We start from the raw sequence: 18851 nt of genomic DNA on the forward strand, positions 1-18851 counted from the left end.
GGTGTGAGTCTGCTCTCCCAATCCAGCGATTATGGTAATTTTCATCCAAAAATTGCCGTGCCACAACACTAAAGTGTGGTGGAGCACCATCGTGCATGTACCACATACGGAATCTTTGCATGACTGGAATTTCTTCTAAAAGTCCAGGTAAAACAAATTCTAAAAACCTTCGGTATTCCTCTCCATTGAGTCTAGGTGGAAGGAAGTGAAGCCCAATGAGATGGTCACCGACAATTCCAACCCCCATATTAAAAGAAACTGTTCTTGAAAATTATTTTCTATCAAGGCGTGTGGATTGTTTTCGGCCCAAATGTGATTGTTGTGGAAGTTGATAATTGAATTGCGAGAAAAACAAGCTTTATCTGTGAACAATATTCGACTTAGGAAACCTGGATTTCTTATTATTTTACCGCGTAACCAACCAGAAAAAGTCTCTGGGCAATAGAGCTTGCACACATTGCATGTGATAGGGATGTAGCTGCTGGGCTCTTAAAATCTGCCACACTGTGACATGGGTAACATTCAGTTCTTCAGCTCTTTTCCGAGTACTGTTATTAGGATTTACTTCAATCTCATTTAAAACAGCTTCTTCAATTTAAACTGTTCGTACCGTTGCAGGCCTTCTAATGACAACCGTTGATCTTCTACAGCTGCCTGTTTTAGAAAGTCGTGCATGGAGACATACAAAAGTTTCTCTATTAGGCACTACACGCTAAGGAAATCTTTTATGGTAAATGCGTCTTGCAGCATTCGAGTTTCCTTGAGTCATTCCATAACAGAAATGCATATCTGCCATTTCACTGTTAGTAATTTGAACCATTTTTACAAAAACATGTGGGCTATGCTTGAAGACTGGGCAGTAAACAAATCTAAAGCAAATTAACTACTGTGTAGGTATATCGAGACTGGCTTGAACATTTAAAATTCATTTGTGTTAGATTTGTTCACTAAATACACTTTTTATAACAATTATAAATTGAAAGCTTATAAAGTTGACAACAACCGTCAAGTTGTTTATTAAATGCTGCAATCGTTTTCCAAGGCAATCTTTGATTATTATTTATGGTATTTTCAGAAGAGTGCGAAATTCAATGATGTGGCGGCTAAACGGTTGTATTGAAGCCGAAGGAGGCCATTTTCAACACTTAATTTAGTGCACTTCGTTAGTCTAGATGTTAATGTTATTTAATATTGTTGTTATTGTTACATAATTAGTAATGAGAAATTGTAAAAATAATGATTTCCAAAAGAAACATTTAATTCCCCATATTATTCCTTGTAAGGTCCAGGGATATGCAATTAGGTCGACTTTTTTTTCTTAAAAACTAATCAAGATATGAAAAAATTCAAGAGACAAAAAAGTTCTATTTCTAATAGTTCAATCCAAAGAAATAATAAAAATTGCACAAAAGTCAGTGGCGTACATTTTTAAGTCAAAAATATTCGTTCAAATCCCGCTCGAGACGCCACTGGACTTAATAAATTGAATCACGTTCGGGCTAAATTAGCTCCTTAATGTTATAAATACCATTGCCAAATTACAACAGAATTAGGTAAAGGATATTTAAGAACATTTCGTCTTAAAATTACCTAAAGAATCGTCCATTAAATTTATGGCACATAATTAATTAACACCCTGTATATCTTAGAAACGGTACTGAAACGGTACTCCAACTGTGATTAAAAACTTTTATTTACAATGGCTGTAAGATATCTTATCAGAGTCCTGTCGAAATCAAGAACATTGATTCTCTTATTGAATTTAAAAAGGCAGTAAAGAACCTTTTGGTGGATAAAGTACATTATAATATTGAAGAATACTTTGAAGATTCCTTGTGATACATTCACTATTTTAATCAGTTTAGACTTATATACAATTATTTGTAGTCATATTGTTTTTTAGGTCATTTGACATTGTATCACTTTGTAATCATGTTTTATTTTATGCACAGTAAAGTATATTATCATCAGTAATAAAGGAGCAGGGTGAATTATTGCCTTTCAATCGAAGTGTATGTTCTGCAAAGATAAATTTTACGAATATTGTATAACACAATACATTTCACTAATATACTTTACAATGAATCCCAAATTAGATATGTTAAATAAATCTATGTTTATAATATCTTACCTTATATCAAAGTCAAAAAAATTAACTCGCCGCTCCCAATGACCATTCTCACAACATAAGTTTACTTCCTTGAAGTGACAAATCAATCTATCAACGAAGTAAATACTACCATGCTCCTACATGGGAGCTCAAAAATATATCATTACACATTTGAAAATATTCAAAAAATGGAGACCCAGTAATAAACAAATAATTTGTCACATTATTAACCAAAAATATATTATATTCGAAAGTATATATGAAAAATATACCTACCCTTAAGATTCAAAACTAATAAATGTTTATTCAATTAAAACCTACCTGAATCAATCCAGAGTGTATCTTACATGTTTTCCTTTACATGTTCGCAATTGTCATTTTTATACACCTCAATTGTGAAATGATTTTGCCTTAGTTTGTGCCTCAAGCAACCGAAATTTTTGTCATATATTTATTTATATGCTGTTACACTATTTATAGTTATATTTATACCTAGCTATATCATCTTTTCTATAATGGTTTTATGCCTTTTCAATAAGATTTTATTCATAGACTTATTTTTTATTAATAGCTTAGCCGATTGATTGTATGGTGTTTTATAGAACTATTGTTTGATACATTAGGCCCGTGTTTTCCTTTACATGTTCGCAATTGTCATTTTTATACATCTCAATTGTGAAATGATTTTGCCTCAGTTTGTGCCTCAAGCAACCGAAATTTTTGTCGTATATTTATTTATATGCTGTTACACTATTTATAGTTATATTTATACCTAGCTATATCATCTTGTCTATAATGGTTTTATGCCTTTTCAATAAGATTTCATTCATAGACTTATTTTTTATTAATAGCTTAGCCGATTGATTGTATGGTGTTTTATAGAACTATTGTTTGATACATTAGGCCCCTGTATATTATACATGTTATATTAGAAAAATCAATGCACCCTTTGTCTAAGGATTGCACCATAATAAACAAACATTGCATCAGCCACTACGCAGTTACCCAGAAATGACTCAGCATATTCAGCACATTTCCAAGGTTTTTCTAGAACATTCGAAAAAACGCATATCTACATCAGCAGTTCCTGATCCTGAACAAGAGGACGCCGCATTCTTGAACAATTTCGCGACTATCCAAGTTCGTCGAAATCTTGAATCATTTTTGTAAAACTTTTAAATGTCTTTATTGTAAATAATTGTATTCAATAAAGTTTATTGCTTATTAAAAATATAAATCCAGTGTAAACCACATAACAAATTGGCGCAGTCGTACGGATCTTGAGAAACGCTGATATCCAAACAGCGGTAGTCTCCAGACTTTCGACAAGAAGAAGAACAAGCACCAACTCAGTGGACAGGACGGTCTCTTCAGCAACAAGAAACCCGGATAAGTCGTCGCCATTGCCCATCCGTTGTGAAGCAATCACTCCAGGAAACACGCGTAAGTCGTCGAACGCTGCTCATCTTGCTGTAGCCAGAGCTCATGAAGTAGGACTTCATCCCGCCACACCAAACAACCAGAAGGGTTTAAAAAAAAATCCTATACATGTACAACTTTCTCGTCAATTTAATGTTCAATTTATTGTTTTTCGCTCGTTTTTACTGCCCTGAAGAAGCTTCACATTAGAAGCGAAAGCTTGACAAAGTAAAGCAGAGTTTGATTTTTCATTTTTTGAATGAGAGACCCTGTTAATCTATTTTACCGTACATTTCTCCAGTCGCTAAGATTATCCACTTATATATATATATATATATATATATATATATATATATATATATATATATATATATATATATGTATATGTATATGTATGTATGTATGTATGTATGTATGTATGTATGTATGTATGTATATGTATATATATATATAAAAATGTATATGTATGTATATGTATATATATGTATATATATATATATATATATATATATATATATATATATTATATCACAGGTATAATTATAAATAAATACATATATATATATATCAGTACTGGTACAAAATCAAATTTTAGAATTAAAAAAGGAATTCATTCATTAGATTCACAATAATTTTATCAAAATTGACGTTTATATGTTTAATTATTTGATGTGTAACTATAATTATCTTGAATCACTATCCAAACTAATTTCAATGTTTTCCTATTTCTCAAGTCTAAGGTCAACATTAAAATCAAATAATAACAAAAATTATTTTAAACATCACTGAGTCCAACCTCAATGACACTGTAAGTACATAATTTTCAACTGTACAATATTAATTAGTCTTATGTTCTATTATTGTAGTTTTCCCTGAGGATGACAGTATACATTGTCGTAATGATTGGAATATATTGTTAAAAGAGTACACTTTTTCAGTTGCTGCTTACCCAAATATTAACCCGCTTAATATATATATATATATATATATATATATATATATATATATATATATATATATATATATATATATATATATATATATATATATATATATATATATATATATATATATATATATATATATATACATACATACATACATACATACATACATACAGGGTCTTTCACGACGAACGTTCGTTAGGAGAACGATTCAAAATAAAAACTAAATTGTGAAATTGTGTGGTAGTGGGTTTTACAAAATGGCCTTCTCAACTAAAATATTTTCAACTTCCGGTCTCTTTCCGTTATACCGGAAGTTGAGGGCAACTTCTGGTCTCTTTTCGTTATACCAGAAGTTGAGGGCAACTTCCTTATTTCAAATTGAATACCCTGTATTTTATTACTTTTTTGAATTTCTCAACACATTTTAGGCCCACGTTGTAAAACAATGCCTATACCCAAATTTGTAAGTTTTCGAGATTTTAATTTTTTTCTGAAAAATTTGACAGTAACAGCACCATTTCGAAAAAATCATAACTCATAGACAGTAACAGTTGAAAATGTGAAATTTAACAGAATCACACCTTAAGCATAAAGTCATGAACAGGTCCATAGAATTTTCGAAAATAATTTACAGGGTGATCGAAATTTCCACCTAAAACATTACATCGAGAAAACTGATGAAACACGATTTTTTTAAATGGAAACCATACACTATTCTATTATTTTTGGATACTACAAAATAAAAGATATCACATTCATGAAGAATGTCCTATACCTAAACTACACCCCTGGCAAGATATATCCGATTTTGGGAAATATTTCAAATGTAAATCATTCGAAGCAATACCAAACCAAGAAAGCTTTGAAAACAAATGAACTAATATTAACTCTGTCGTTGGTAAAAGGTGACTCAACATGAAAATGGATGGATTGAAATAAAATACTATCAGAGAGATGAATTACATCTTTGTTTATTGATATCGTATACAGTAATTTTATTTTGTTTATATTTTTTAAGGTTAGATTTTACTTTAATTTTAGAATATAACCTAATTTATTTAAATTCAAATAATATTGTGGTTCATTTCAACAGATGTTCAAAAACATTGCCGTTTTGTTCTAAACAAGAATATATTCTTTTTTGCATACCACTATTTGTAGCTTTCTGTATGGAGTCAGGAATCAAATTATTGAAAGCTCTCAGAACCCTTCGTTTCATGTTTTCTTTAACACTCACAGGATCCGCATGAACATTTTCTTTGATATCCCCAGATGAAGAAGTCCAGTGGCGTCAGGTCTGGAGAGCGAGGAGGAAATTTAAATGGTCCATTGCAGCAAATCCACTTATCTTCGAACATCCCATTCAACAACCCAGCAACGGTATCACTACTATATATGAATGGATCCCCTGCCTCCATCCATCTGATATCATAACTTGAAACGGTATTGTTCAGAAACATGCCTTATGGATTTACCAACCACATTCCTAATTATATGCGAATATCTATCGCTATTCAAATTCTCTTCATAAAGATATAAATAAACATAAAATTCGGTCTTCCTTTATAGCGCAAAAAACATTAAAACTCCATGAATCCTGGAAGTTGCGCTGGCGACCGAGTTTTGGATTTTCTGCTGCCCAAAAATGACTATTATGGCGGTTGTACATACCATTCTTGGCAAATTTGGCTTCATCTGTCCATATCATGTTCTTCATGAACTCAGGGTCCTCCTGTATCTTGATAAGAAACCATTCGCAGAATTCCACTCGTGCAGGTAAGTCGTGAGGTTTCAGATTTTGAACCTGTTGATATTTAAAGGGACGCCACTTATGTTTGATTAAAATCCGGTTTATTGACGAACATGAAATTCTAAGTGACTTTTTTGCGTCTTTCAACGAATTTTCTGAATAGGCTGTGAAGTAGGCCAAAACTACATTTCCGATGTCCTCATTGTTTACGAGTGTTTCTGTTTTGTTGATGACAGACGAAAAAGATCCGAAATCACGACAGTTTCTTAGAAGTCTTCTCAGAATATTTTTATTGGGTCTGTGTAGATTTGGAAATCTTTCTGCTAAAACACATAGACTTTGAAAAGCACACTTTGATCAATATTATTACTAATAAATGGAACTTCAACAATAATATTAATAGTGATGATGAAGAACAAACAATGAAATATATTTCTTCAGAGAAGGTATTCGAAATGTCTACCAGTTTCTCCTACACACAGGCGACACCTTTTCAGAACGTTTCTTGCCGAATTAATTAGTTCGATAGGATTGAGAGAAGCAAAACTTTACATCACTGCCGCTTCCAACTCGTATCTAGAATTAGTCGGTCATTTAAAAATAAGGTGTTTCAACTTTCCCCAGAGGTAAAGTTCCATAGACGTTAGGTCCAGTGACCTGACCGGCCAACGGTTGGTTGGCTATTCAATTATTACCAAAATTTGCGGCCAAGGCGAAGCCTCGTCTTGTTAAAAATATATATTTCAGAGCTATTAGTGGCAATTCATCACCAAGGGATTCAATATTTTGCCTTATAATTTCTAAATATGTCTGAGATGTGAGAGTGCCATTATAAATGAACGGGCCGATAATTCTACCCCTGAAAACACCTGTCCACACACTAAATCCAAATCTTCCTTGACTTCTCTGATCCACAATAGAATGAGGATTTTGTTGTGCCCAAGCGTAAGAATTGTAGCGGTTGAAAATGCCAGTACTGCTCACACAAGCTTCGTCTGTTCAAATACAATTTAACGAAAAATCACGCACTTGGTTATAACTTTCCAGGAATCAGTGACAAAGAGCCATGAATTTGTTTTTTCAAAATCCGCCTAACGTTAGTTCTTGGTAGGCCTGCTGATATTTACAAATTTCGCGTTGACGTTTTAGGATTATATTCAACAGCCCCTGAAACGACTATTTCTTCCTCCTTAACCCTATTTGATTCATTTGGACTTTTTTTACAAATTGACTACCATCAATTAGGTTGTGATGCAATCTTGCAAAAATGTCTCTAAAAGGTTGTCTTCTCTCTGGATACCTTTCGTTATACAAATTGCTTGCTGCTTCTGCATTTTCCCCGGTTTATATAAAATGGACTTTCATATCCCATTTTTCATGATTCTAATAATTCATTGCTAATGTGTTTGAAAATTGAACAGAAACCACTAACTGAAAAGCGTCTTTTTAAGATTTTTTAAAATTTATTTATACATTTTTACAGTTTATATATACAGTTTTATTACCCTCAGTGTGAGGATGGATGCACCTAAGTAACTGAAGTTACTAAAGTACTTGTGTTGCGCTTTCCATCTACCACTCAGGGTATTCAGTTATATGTCATTAACTGTCCTATCTATATACATACATTTCGATTAATTAATTTACAGAATTGATGAACATTGGGAATCATGAAGAGCTTGCTGAACATCGTTTGTGTTTAGCCGAATAAATCGAGAAGTTCGGTATTAAACATAATGAATGTTTTGATTGATTTTTTTGAATGTATTGAGATTGGAATTGTTTCTTATGTTAACTGGCAGAAGATTGAATAATTTTGGACCGTGATAGAAAATACATCTATGTGTGTGACTTTTATTAAATGTTGGTATGTTTATGAAAGAACTAGTAACGAATCTTGTTTGTTTTTCTTTGTTTGTTGATTAAAGTGTAAGTTTTTTTGTGGTACACCCAAGTTAAACATTGGTGGATATAGAGTTCTCTCGTTTTCAGTAACTGCGTTTCCTTATACAGACATTCGGTAGAGTATAGTTTAGGTTTTTTGAATAATATTTTCAAGATTGTATTTTGAGATATTTGGAGGGCATTGAGAGAATTGTTAAATGTACCACCCCAGGCAGTAATACAGATTACAATACATTACAGATTCTGCTAAAGACTGGTATATGGTGCTCACATTTTTTTATTCCAAAATATTTCTCAATTCATAGAATTTTTTTGTTGTTGTTTGTTAAAAGTCTGAGCCGTTTTATGTGGTCATCCCACTTCATATGCCGATCCACAATAAACTTAATCATTTTCGTTCTTTCTATAACAGCACAATTGCAATTTGTTGTATTGGTATAGTCTCTGTCATGTATATGGATTAGGTATGCTATTTCCAGGTTGATCGTTCTGTAATAGGGTGAATGTAATAAATTTAGTTTTTTCCACATTCAGACTCAGAAGATTGTGATCAAGCCATATCTGGATATCTTTCAGTCCCTTTTCTGATTTTTCAAATCTCCTTCCAATTACTATGTGAATATGAGTGCTGTATCGTCCGCATATGATATGAGATGGAACAGATACTATTGATGTAAACAAGAAATAATATGGGACCTAAAACTGTTCCCTGTGGTACTCCTGTCTTAACTTTCATTGCTTCACTCAGGCTATTATCAACTTTGACCTTTTGTGTCCTATTAGTCTTGTTCACATGTATTTTTTTTGTAACATTTTTCAGCCCTGTCCAAAAATTACGACCAAGGTGTCATTCGATTCGTATTTAGAGTTAAGTCGAGTACATGTGAACCAGACTATATGTGATAGATAGTCTTCCAAAATATTGTATGTTGGGCCACGTATACCATACCCATGTATTTTTTTTAATATCATGTCGTGATCAACGGTGTCGAATGCCTTAGTCTAGAAATATAGCTAAACATTTTTCTGATCTATCCAATGCCCCAATTATTTGTTGTACAAAATCTAGTACTGTTTTTTTCGGTATTGGAGTTGCTAATGAAACCAAACTGTTTGTCTGTTAGTAGTTTTTTTGCATTGAGGTAATTCACAAGTCTACTTTTTAAGGATTGTTCAAATACTTCAGCAAATTTATTGATATTGGTCTATAGTTTCCAATGTCATCACGCTTACCTGTTTCATATATGGGGCTAACAATTCACTGTTTAAATTGGGGTGGTAGTATACTATTTTTATAGATCAAATTCATCATGTCAGTTAATGGAGATATAACGAATAAATGAATTTTCTTTATGAGTTTCAAGGAAATGCCATCAGGACCAGATGAACAGTTGGTTTTTAGCTTGAATACAGGGCTTTTCATGATGAACGTTAATTAGCCGTTTCTGAGGAAGCGGCGTTGTCGTTTCTACTATAAAGTAGCGGCTTCTTTGATTTTTCAAATAGAACACCCCGTATATAATAACATATTATTATTCATTATCACTTTGTCAACAAATTCATATACTGTTTCCCTATACCTATCTATTACCGTTTAGAAGATATAAATTAATTTCGATATTTTTTTTACCAAGCATGAACTTTTATAAATGCTGATAATCTTGAACTCTCTTGCATTAAAACGATCAAATTTGAAATGGAGTGGAGTGATACTATGAGGATCTTCACTCCGGGTCATATTTTCATTTGCTTCATACAGGGTCTTCAAAAAATGCAGATACTTTGATCTCATGAAAAAATGAGTGGAACTCAATTTTTTCAAATGGAACACCCTGTATATTTCAACATTTTTGAGCTCTACATCCAATTTTAGTTCAACTTTGTTCAGATAATACTATTTCTATTTTGAACCGTTTTCGAGATAAACTGTTTCAAACGGAAACTGACGTGGTTTTCTTGCTCGTTTTTTTGAATTCATCACTTATTTTGAATATTCAAAATTTTTTTTATACTTAGTAATATTTCTTTTCGATCCAGTTTTTTAACTGTCTCAGATCAGTCAATTCGAAATTGGTATGTACCTACCTTAGAAAAAGTTACAATTTGTATACATTGAGGTATTGGTCTCTAACGTACAACAGTACACATTAATATTTTTTAATAGTGTGCTTTGGAAAAATAAATAAACCAATTTTTTTACGTCAGACTTTCGTTGGTGGTTTTGACTGATTGTGATAGCTACCAATTATAATAGAATAATGTCAAGATTAGGTTACAGCAATGAAGATTTCTTGAATTTATTAATAATTTATGGTGAGTGCAATAGAATTGCAAGTAGAATATGCCGAGTATTTCATGAAAGATATCCATAACTTCCGAAGTCGAATATTAATGTGATAAATCGAGTACTAAAAAACTGTAGATTGAATGGAACCTTCCATCCAAAAATCATTCGTAAGAAGACTAAAGTGGATGATGATGATGACAATGGTATAACAGTTTTGGGATACTTTCATGCATTTCCGAATGCTTCTCTGCACGAGGCTGAAAGGGAGATAGGTATACCCTACGTGACAATTTGTCGAATTCTTAATAAGCATAAATGGCATCCTTATAAGTTCTACTGTGTCCAACATTTGAAAAAGACTGATTTACCTCGTAGAGTGGAATTCTTTGAATGGTTACTTGTCAAGACTCAAGAGGATGAACATTTCCTTGACAATATCATATGGACAGATGAGGCCAAGTTCACAAAAAATTGAGTTTTCAATAGACACAACAGTCATTATTGGGCACCAGAAAATCCCCATGTTGTCCGCCAAAGGGGTTTTCAAGAAAGATGGCAATTCAATGTATTTTGTGCCATAAAGAATGAGTCAACTTTTTTATCGAGTTTTATGATGATAATTTGAATGCATCAAAATATGAAGATTTACTGAGGAATGGAATTCAAATGATTTTGAGTAATGAACCAGGAAGAGAACGTGTATGGTACCAAATGGATGGTGCTCCACCCCATAATTCTCATTCAGTCAGCGAAGCTTTAACCGAAATCTTCGAAGACATATGGATTGGTAATAATGGACCTTCTCGTTGGCCTCCTAGAACACCAGATGGCAATCCATTAGATTATTTCGTGTGGGGTTTCATTAAAAATATGGTTTATTCTACTCCAATAACAACAATGGAAGATATGAAATCGAGAGTTATAACTGCTTTCAATAGTTTGACTCCAGACTTGATCAGAAGCGCTACACATGACAATATTTTGAAGAGATTACATGTTTGTTTAAGTAGAGGTGGAGATGTCTTTGAACATATTCTGAAATACACTGACGATTATATTAACTCATTAATTTAGGAGTTTATTATTTTCAGTTCGTGTTTCAGCGTTAATAAAACTATTGTTTGAAGAGAAGTTTCATTCGATGGTTGAGGAGTATTTTAATAATTATCATTTCATTCTATTATCTGTGACTAATTGAGAAACATCAAACGAAATCTGTTTTACAAAAATGATTGATGAACAAGGAAACCATGTCAATTTTCGTTTGAAACAGTTTATCTCGAAAACGGTTCAAAATAGAAATAGTATTATCTGAACAAGGTTAATCTAAAATTGGATGTAGAGCTCAAAAATGTTGAAATATACAGGGTGTTCCATTTGAAAAAATTGAGTTCCACTAATTTTTTCCTGAGATCAAAGTATCTGCATTTTTTGAAGACCCTGTATGAGGCAAATGAAAATATGACTCGGAGTGAAGATCCTCATAGTATCACTCCACTCCATTTCAAAATTAATCGGTTTAGTGCAAGACAGTTCAAGATTATCAGCATTTATAAAAGTTCATGTTTGGTAAAAAAAATATCAAAATTAATTTATATCTTCTAAACGGTAATAGATAGGTATTGAGAAATAGTATATGAATTTGTTGACAAAGTGATAATGAATCATAATATGATATTATATACGGGGTGTTCCATTTGAAAAATCAAAGAAGCCGCTACTTTATAGTAGAAGCGACAACGCCGCTTCGTCAAAAAATTTTTAGGCGTGTAGGTCATATTGACTTATGCATACTGTGGAATTTTCAGGTTGATCCGTTGAATAGTTTGCCAGAAACGGCTAATTAACGCTCATCATGAAAAGCCCTGTATAATTTCGATCAGCTCATTTTGTGTTACTGGTTTCAGAAACATGGCGTCTTGTTGCATGGTGTTTTTGAGGAAATGATCAGGTAAGTTTTTCCTATTGTTAAACCGATTATTCTGCCAACTTTACTCATCAAAGAAGTTGGTTTGTGAAAACTTTGCTAATATTATTTCATTCCCTCAAACCTCTAATAGACCACGCATTTAAGCTGTGGCCGAATCCAGTCTCTGAGGATATAATTGGTGGCATAACCAAGCCATTTCTCCACGAAGATTAGAAGGTCGGACAAAGTCAGCTGTTGACCAAGTTCCCTACTAAATCTCAATCCGTGTGATCAGGACGGATTTCAAACTTCTTCTGATCTGGTGGCAGCAACTCTCACGCTACCAAACTAAATTAAGAAAATAAATACCTTTGGCTGAACGATCCCATATACAGGGGGGTGATTTTTCTGGTGCGAGTAAACACTGAGATGATTATTATATATTCATAGTAGTACTTATATAGGGATCGCCAATTCAGACCCGACGGTCATTTATTACAGTGGTGGCCTAGCGGTGGGAGATTATTTTATTTGAAGGGGATTATTTTATTTGAGGTAGTGAAAGAAAAAGATCGGTAGGATTAACTTTATCAGAAAGATATATTATTTTATTTGAATGGTAGATTTTATTTGAGAGGGTGAAAGAAGGAGGTCCAGAAAGAAAAAATAATAATATTTTGCGTTAATTTTTTTGGTTGATAAGATACAGTAGAAGTCAGTTAGGTTTATCAACATAGAAAAGGGAACCCTACAAATAACCCGACTTGTGCCTATACATATATATTTTACCCGAAGTTTAGCAAGGAGTCCAAAAAATATATATTTTCTAGTTCGATACTCATTCCGATTATCGAAATGAATAATAAAGAAGGTGTATCAGGGGTTACACCCACGCCAACACCTGTTAGAGTGGCAACCCACTATTCGCTAGGTATGATCGCGGCAACTTTAGATGATTTTTCAGGAAAAGAGGTTGTAAGGTATTTTGAGAAATAACAGTTGCGTGCAAGACTGGATAATTGGTCGGAGGACGAAACCCTTCAGTTATTTAAATTCAAGCTTGTTGGTGACGCCTATAATTATTTTAAATCGGATGCGCAGTTGGACACGTTAAATTTTACTGATCTTAAGAATAAATTCATAAAAAAATTTACCCCGTTCCAATTACCAGGCGAAAATCAGTGGAATTTAAGTAAATGTTTTCAACGACATGACGAAGATGTGTCGTCATTTTGTACTAGGTTAAGAATTTTAGGGTCTGCCTTACTAAAGGAAGATTTATCAGGAGCTGACGCTGGCGAGGAAGCTGGGATAAAAAGGAAAAATTGTGAACTTATCCTGAATCAATTCAAGGTAGGGCTGCGAAAGGACCTTATGAAAGAAACTGGCGTTTTGTTGAGTGAGAAAAATTTGGATTTGGAGAAGGCTGATGAGTTAGTTAAGTTACAGGAAACAACCCTGATGATGGTCCAAGGAAGATGTGCTAGCTTGAAAATTTCGGCAGTAGATAAGCAGGGCGAGTGCCAGGCCTGCGGTGGAAATTCTGAACATTGGTCTAGGGAATTGAGGGTCGATACCACGGGTAACAATAGAGATGAATATAGAGGTTCCAGAGATTATAGGAACAAAAATAATCCACTTCTTGGAAGGAATTGTTACTCATGCGGAAAACCAGGTCATTTCTCCAGAGACTGTCGCAGAGTTCAACCCGAAAACAATAATGGATGTTATGTGTGCCAACAAGCAGATCATTGGGCAAGGGATTGTCCAAGAAACAATCAGAGTAGGGGTCGATCATATTTTCGTAGGTTTTAGGGGAGCTAGGGTTGCAGAATTTCAACCACGTACATGGAAGCCGGTCAGAAACGTAGTTGGATACAATAGAGATAGAAAACCAAATGCGGAAGCTGAGAACAGCAGAGAGGCAAAGCAGAATACGGGACCCATACCTAGACAAGCATCACAGTCGACTTCTTTTTCAGGGCCACGACAGGAAGATGGGGACAATGTCAGTTTAAACTTCTAAGGCTGAATTCCCCCTGCCAGGATGGAGGCCATCGACAAACAAGGAGGCAGAATCTAATATATAATACAGGGAAATTGGGAAATTCGGGTGTACAAGATCATAATAAAAGGGAAAGTAAACGGGTTATGGTAATAACGGAGGTAAATTCAGGAGATCCGCTCAGATTCGGAGAGAACCAGATCGACTAAACCTGTAAGAGAATGTAACGGAGTGAATGAGAACTGAATAATGGAGAGTGAAATTATTGAGTGAGATGAATGTATGGTACGAGTAGATGAACGATTAGGGGTGGGCAGGAAAGAAACTATGATGATGAGAATGCATTTCAGCAAATCAGAGGAGTGCCGTTACTTGAAGAGCCAGGGGTAAACTCTCTTCAAGCTAAGTTATTGATGTGTTCGTCGAACTAGTGTCTATCTTTGACCCGGATTGACAGTAGATGACGTATCAAGTGAATTTTGTTTTCACTTCCTTTTAGTTTATTGTAGTCTCAACTTTTCTTAATGAATGTAATGATTATTGTTTTACCATTTTATAAACGATCGATGGTTAATCTAAATTGGAGCTTCTATACACCCTTCGTCAATCCCTGGCAATGAGATGGAAAAAGGCAGCACGATCTCGATTTTCCTAATGATTGCTATCTTGCTGGTCAGGCATTATTTTGTATCGATAATCACGATAATCGCGTACGGTTGCAGGGACGAGAGAGTGAACATTTCGACTGTATCTCTCAGAGACGTTAGTGTCCAGAACGAGAATCCGCGTACCTGAGCGACTTCAGATTGATGCATCACCGTGGGATGCATAGTCAGACTTATTTGGTGGAAAAAGGACTGTCGAGTTATATAGACAGTTACAGAACGTTGAAACTATACCTGTTGGAATCCTGTTAGTTATTTGACAAATAACCTTGAATTGTTCAATCAGCGCCACATTAATGATATTGGGATCAGTGGCTAGTACCTGCACCAGAGAAGGAACAACCTACCATGAAAACGGACGAACATGGAACGATGTGGCTTTCTTAGACGACGTGAGGATCCGAGCGAGAGACTAATTGGCGGTTATTATACATTTCGAGTTGCGAAGTACCTACTCTATAGGCGATACCCTGACCTGGTGTGTAATTCAACTGGAGCGTTCCAGAGAAGCCCAACCAGATGAACCGACGACGTCATTGCCAATCATCGCAGAACCCCGCAGACTGCCCATCATACCACTGGCGGTTACCCTGTTTTGCCCCAGACACACTGGACTGTGAACAAAGACATTAACGAAGCAGCTTGAGTGACTGAACCAAAAGACTTTTCAATCAGTGCGGTACAAAGTTGTAGGATGAACTTAGGATCTGTGTAGATTGAATTCAATCTGAATTCAATCTATTCGAATCGTATCTAGAATAATGTGCCGTTGACCAATAAAGAGTAGCATGTCATATGGAAACTATTGAGATGGAAATTCACCAAGGCGTAAAAGACTAAAGTGGATCGTGAGTGAATATGGCCTCTGTTGTGATGTGATAACGCGAACTATAGTATACAAGGAGATACGTTCACTCCTATTTCAATGACTTTTTTTTGTAAAACTTGGAATATTTCGTTAGGGAACCCCTAATCATAGCATGCTGGAGAACCCCACTGAAAGTCGCGTAACTTGAGGTGATACCTATTCTGTTTTCATATTTGAATTCGACATGAGGTGGCGTTGTTGTATTTGTCAGTAAGCATGAAGCGAGAAAAGTTATGGCAATTAAGCCAAAACTTTTTCAAAAGGGGGAGTATTGTAATAAGTTGGATTTATTATATTTTTCATTGAATTTTAGATACCAAAACACATGTGTTTTCGTATGAAAAGGGAACCTTATCATCTTTCAGAAATAACCTTAAGGCCAACAGAGCCAAGCCATTTAAAGGAAAAGTCATTAAAAATTAACTCCTTGATGCTAAAAAATTCGATATTTTGAAACACCCAACCTCATAATTCATTTCATTATCTTTCGTTAAGGGTCAAAAATATGTCATCCAGTCTGTATACCCCATTTAGAATAAAAGTCAGAAAGCACTCAAAAGTATAATAAATATCGCAATTTATCTTATGAGCTCAAAATTTAACGACATGATGAAATGAAGCCACCCAAGTTTAATCTACATATGTTTTATTCAAGACAGCAAAAAATATCAAAATTGACCCTTGCAGTGACATCTAAATATCAGTAGTAGACTCACGACATTAGAAATGTCGGGAACTAGACGTGAATTCTTGCGGACTTATTCGCCGGACTATGAGGTGGCGATAAGAGTACCAGTCTTAGATACAATTACAGACTCTCCGATTGGTTAGAATTTTCTGAGATGACATTAATTACATCCCCTAACAGAGATAAGGTGGTGAGGTTTTTTCAAAAAGATTTAAGTCAGTCGTGCGCGGACCCCAGGGTCGTTTAGGGGCTCTTGCCTGGGGCAGTTCGCCCCTTTGGGGAGGTTGTTGGGAAAGCTATTGAAAGGATTTTAAGATACTGGGTCGCGAGGGGATTTCAGTAGTGCGTTGAATATTCGCGGTTTATTTGACTAGCTGACTTGAGGTTAACTGTCAGGAGCGTACGAACTCAGAAGTAGGTCGGTTGGACTTCCTACGAAGTTCTGAGTGACTTCTGGAGGTACTGAAATACGAGGTAGTTCAGGTCACCGTTTTGCGAGGTGTTTTGGAATTGATAAATAATCGAGGTTTAGTTGATTTGAGGTAAAGTCAGTGGTGCGCGGAGATTTGGTGAATCCAGTTGAATATCCTACGGTAGCTGGAAATTCTAGAGGAAATTATGAGTGAATTGAAATATTGAGATATTTCAAGTCACTGTTTGGAGAAGTGACACTAATTGGGTTTTGGTAGTATTCGCGGGTTTATTCAATTTAGTGATTTAGAGATTTTTTCGAGTTCCTGGTAAGAGTTTTTGGGGAAATAGTGGCTTTTGTTGGAGTTTTCAGGGAGTCCGTCTACGATAATTTTGGTGAGCGTATTTTAAACAATTCTGATATATAGTGTAGATGTTATTGCATGCGTGTGTGGATTATATTTTCGACTTGGCACCTAGAGTATTAATGAACATTCACCATAATAATATAGCTACGAATCGGGTTCCCTTTTCATTTTATTAGGTTATTATAGGTCATAGTAATTTCCTACGTTATACAGAGAGGAGTGATTAAGTGGGTCTCTTGATAACTTCTCAGAGTTGTATTTTAGTTGGTTTTATAGCATAGCTAGTAGAATTCAGGCAAGGCATATCTATGCCCTGAGTGAAGTTACCTAAATTTTCAAAGGAATACTCCTGTCAGTTTGTTTTGGTAATTTACCCATAGTTTGCTCATGGTTATAATTATTTATTTCTTTTTCTTTTATATAGTGTAAATAACGTTCAGTATTAATTTTTGTTCATTTAATTTTTATCTATTGTTAATCCGATTATTCTGCCAACTTTACTCATCGATAAAGTTGGTTTGTGAAAACTTTGCTAATATTATTTTATTCCCTCAAACCCCTAATAGACCACGCATTTAAGCCGTGGCCGAATCCAGTCTCTGAGGATATAATTGGTGGCATAACCAAGCCATTTCTCCACGAAGATTAGAAGGTAGGACAAAGTCAGCTGTTGACCAAGTTGCCTACTAAATCTCAATCCGTGTGATCAGGACGGATTTCAAACTTTTTCTGATCTGGTGGCAGCAACTCTCACGCTACCAAACTAAATTAAGAAAATAAATACCTTTGGCTGAACGATCCCATATACAGGGGGGTGAATTTTTCTGGTGCGAGTAAACACTGAGATGATTATTATATATTTATAGTAGTACTTATATAGGGATCGCCAATTCAGACCCGACGGTCATTTATTACACCCTTTCTGGGGTATATCTAACTATAATTTTTTTTTTCAGGTGATCCTTTTGCCGTATTGCGATAATCAGGTCAATAGTGATCCATGGTTTTATTTTTTTATATTTTTTATATTGAGTATTATATGAATATGATGCTGTTCTCAAATGAAATTCAAGTTTTTCAATAAAGTTGTCATAACAAACCTGTATTTCATTAATCCTCATCACTTCTTTCCATTTTTCCCCTTTTAATGATTTGTGTAATTTATTGAAATTTATATTTTTTGCAAATGTATTCGATTTATTTTCATTTTCAGAAGGTGACTTCATTGTTCCTGATATTTTCAAGTATACTGGGTAGTGGTCGGTGATATCGATTTTGAATAATGCCGGGCTCAATACTATATTATAGTCCGCATTATTTTTACGAACGAAAATATGATCTATTGTGCTTTGTGTATTAGACGCAACCCCGGTCGGCTTATTGATATAATAGAAGTAACCATTTTCAGCAAGAATGTTGAGGTATTCATTAACAGAACCGGAAATTTCATCCATCAAATTAATATTTATGTCACCTATAAATATGTTATTATGAAGCAAGAGCCGAATCGATCCCTCTA

At 34.5% G+C, this 18851-nt stretch overlaps 1 long non-coding RNA gene across 1 annotated transcript; it reads left to right on the forward strand.

Annotated features, from left to right (window-relative positions):
* The first annotated feature begins 4651 nt into the window (after window positions 1-4651).
* LOC141487450 (uncharacterized) lies at window positions 4652-18437 on the forward strand. The gene is made up of 3 exons (XR_012468394.1): window positions 4652-6252; window positions 12326-12369; window positions 18289-18437. It is a non-coding gene; the product is annotated as an uncharacterized lncRNA (long non-coding RNA).
* Window positions 18438-18851: the final 414 nt, after the last annotated feature.

This window comes from Leptinotarsa decemlineata, unplaced genomic scaffold, assembly GCF_025532065.1.
Source record: "Leptinotarsa decemlineata unplaced genomic scaffold, Ldec_3_MD MMD2_P_RNA_scaffold_2, whole genome shotgun sequence".
Classification (NCBI taxonomy): domain Eukaryota; kingdom Metazoa; phylum Arthropoda; class Insecta; order Coleoptera; family Chrysomelidae; genus Leptinotarsa; species Leptinotarsa decemlineata.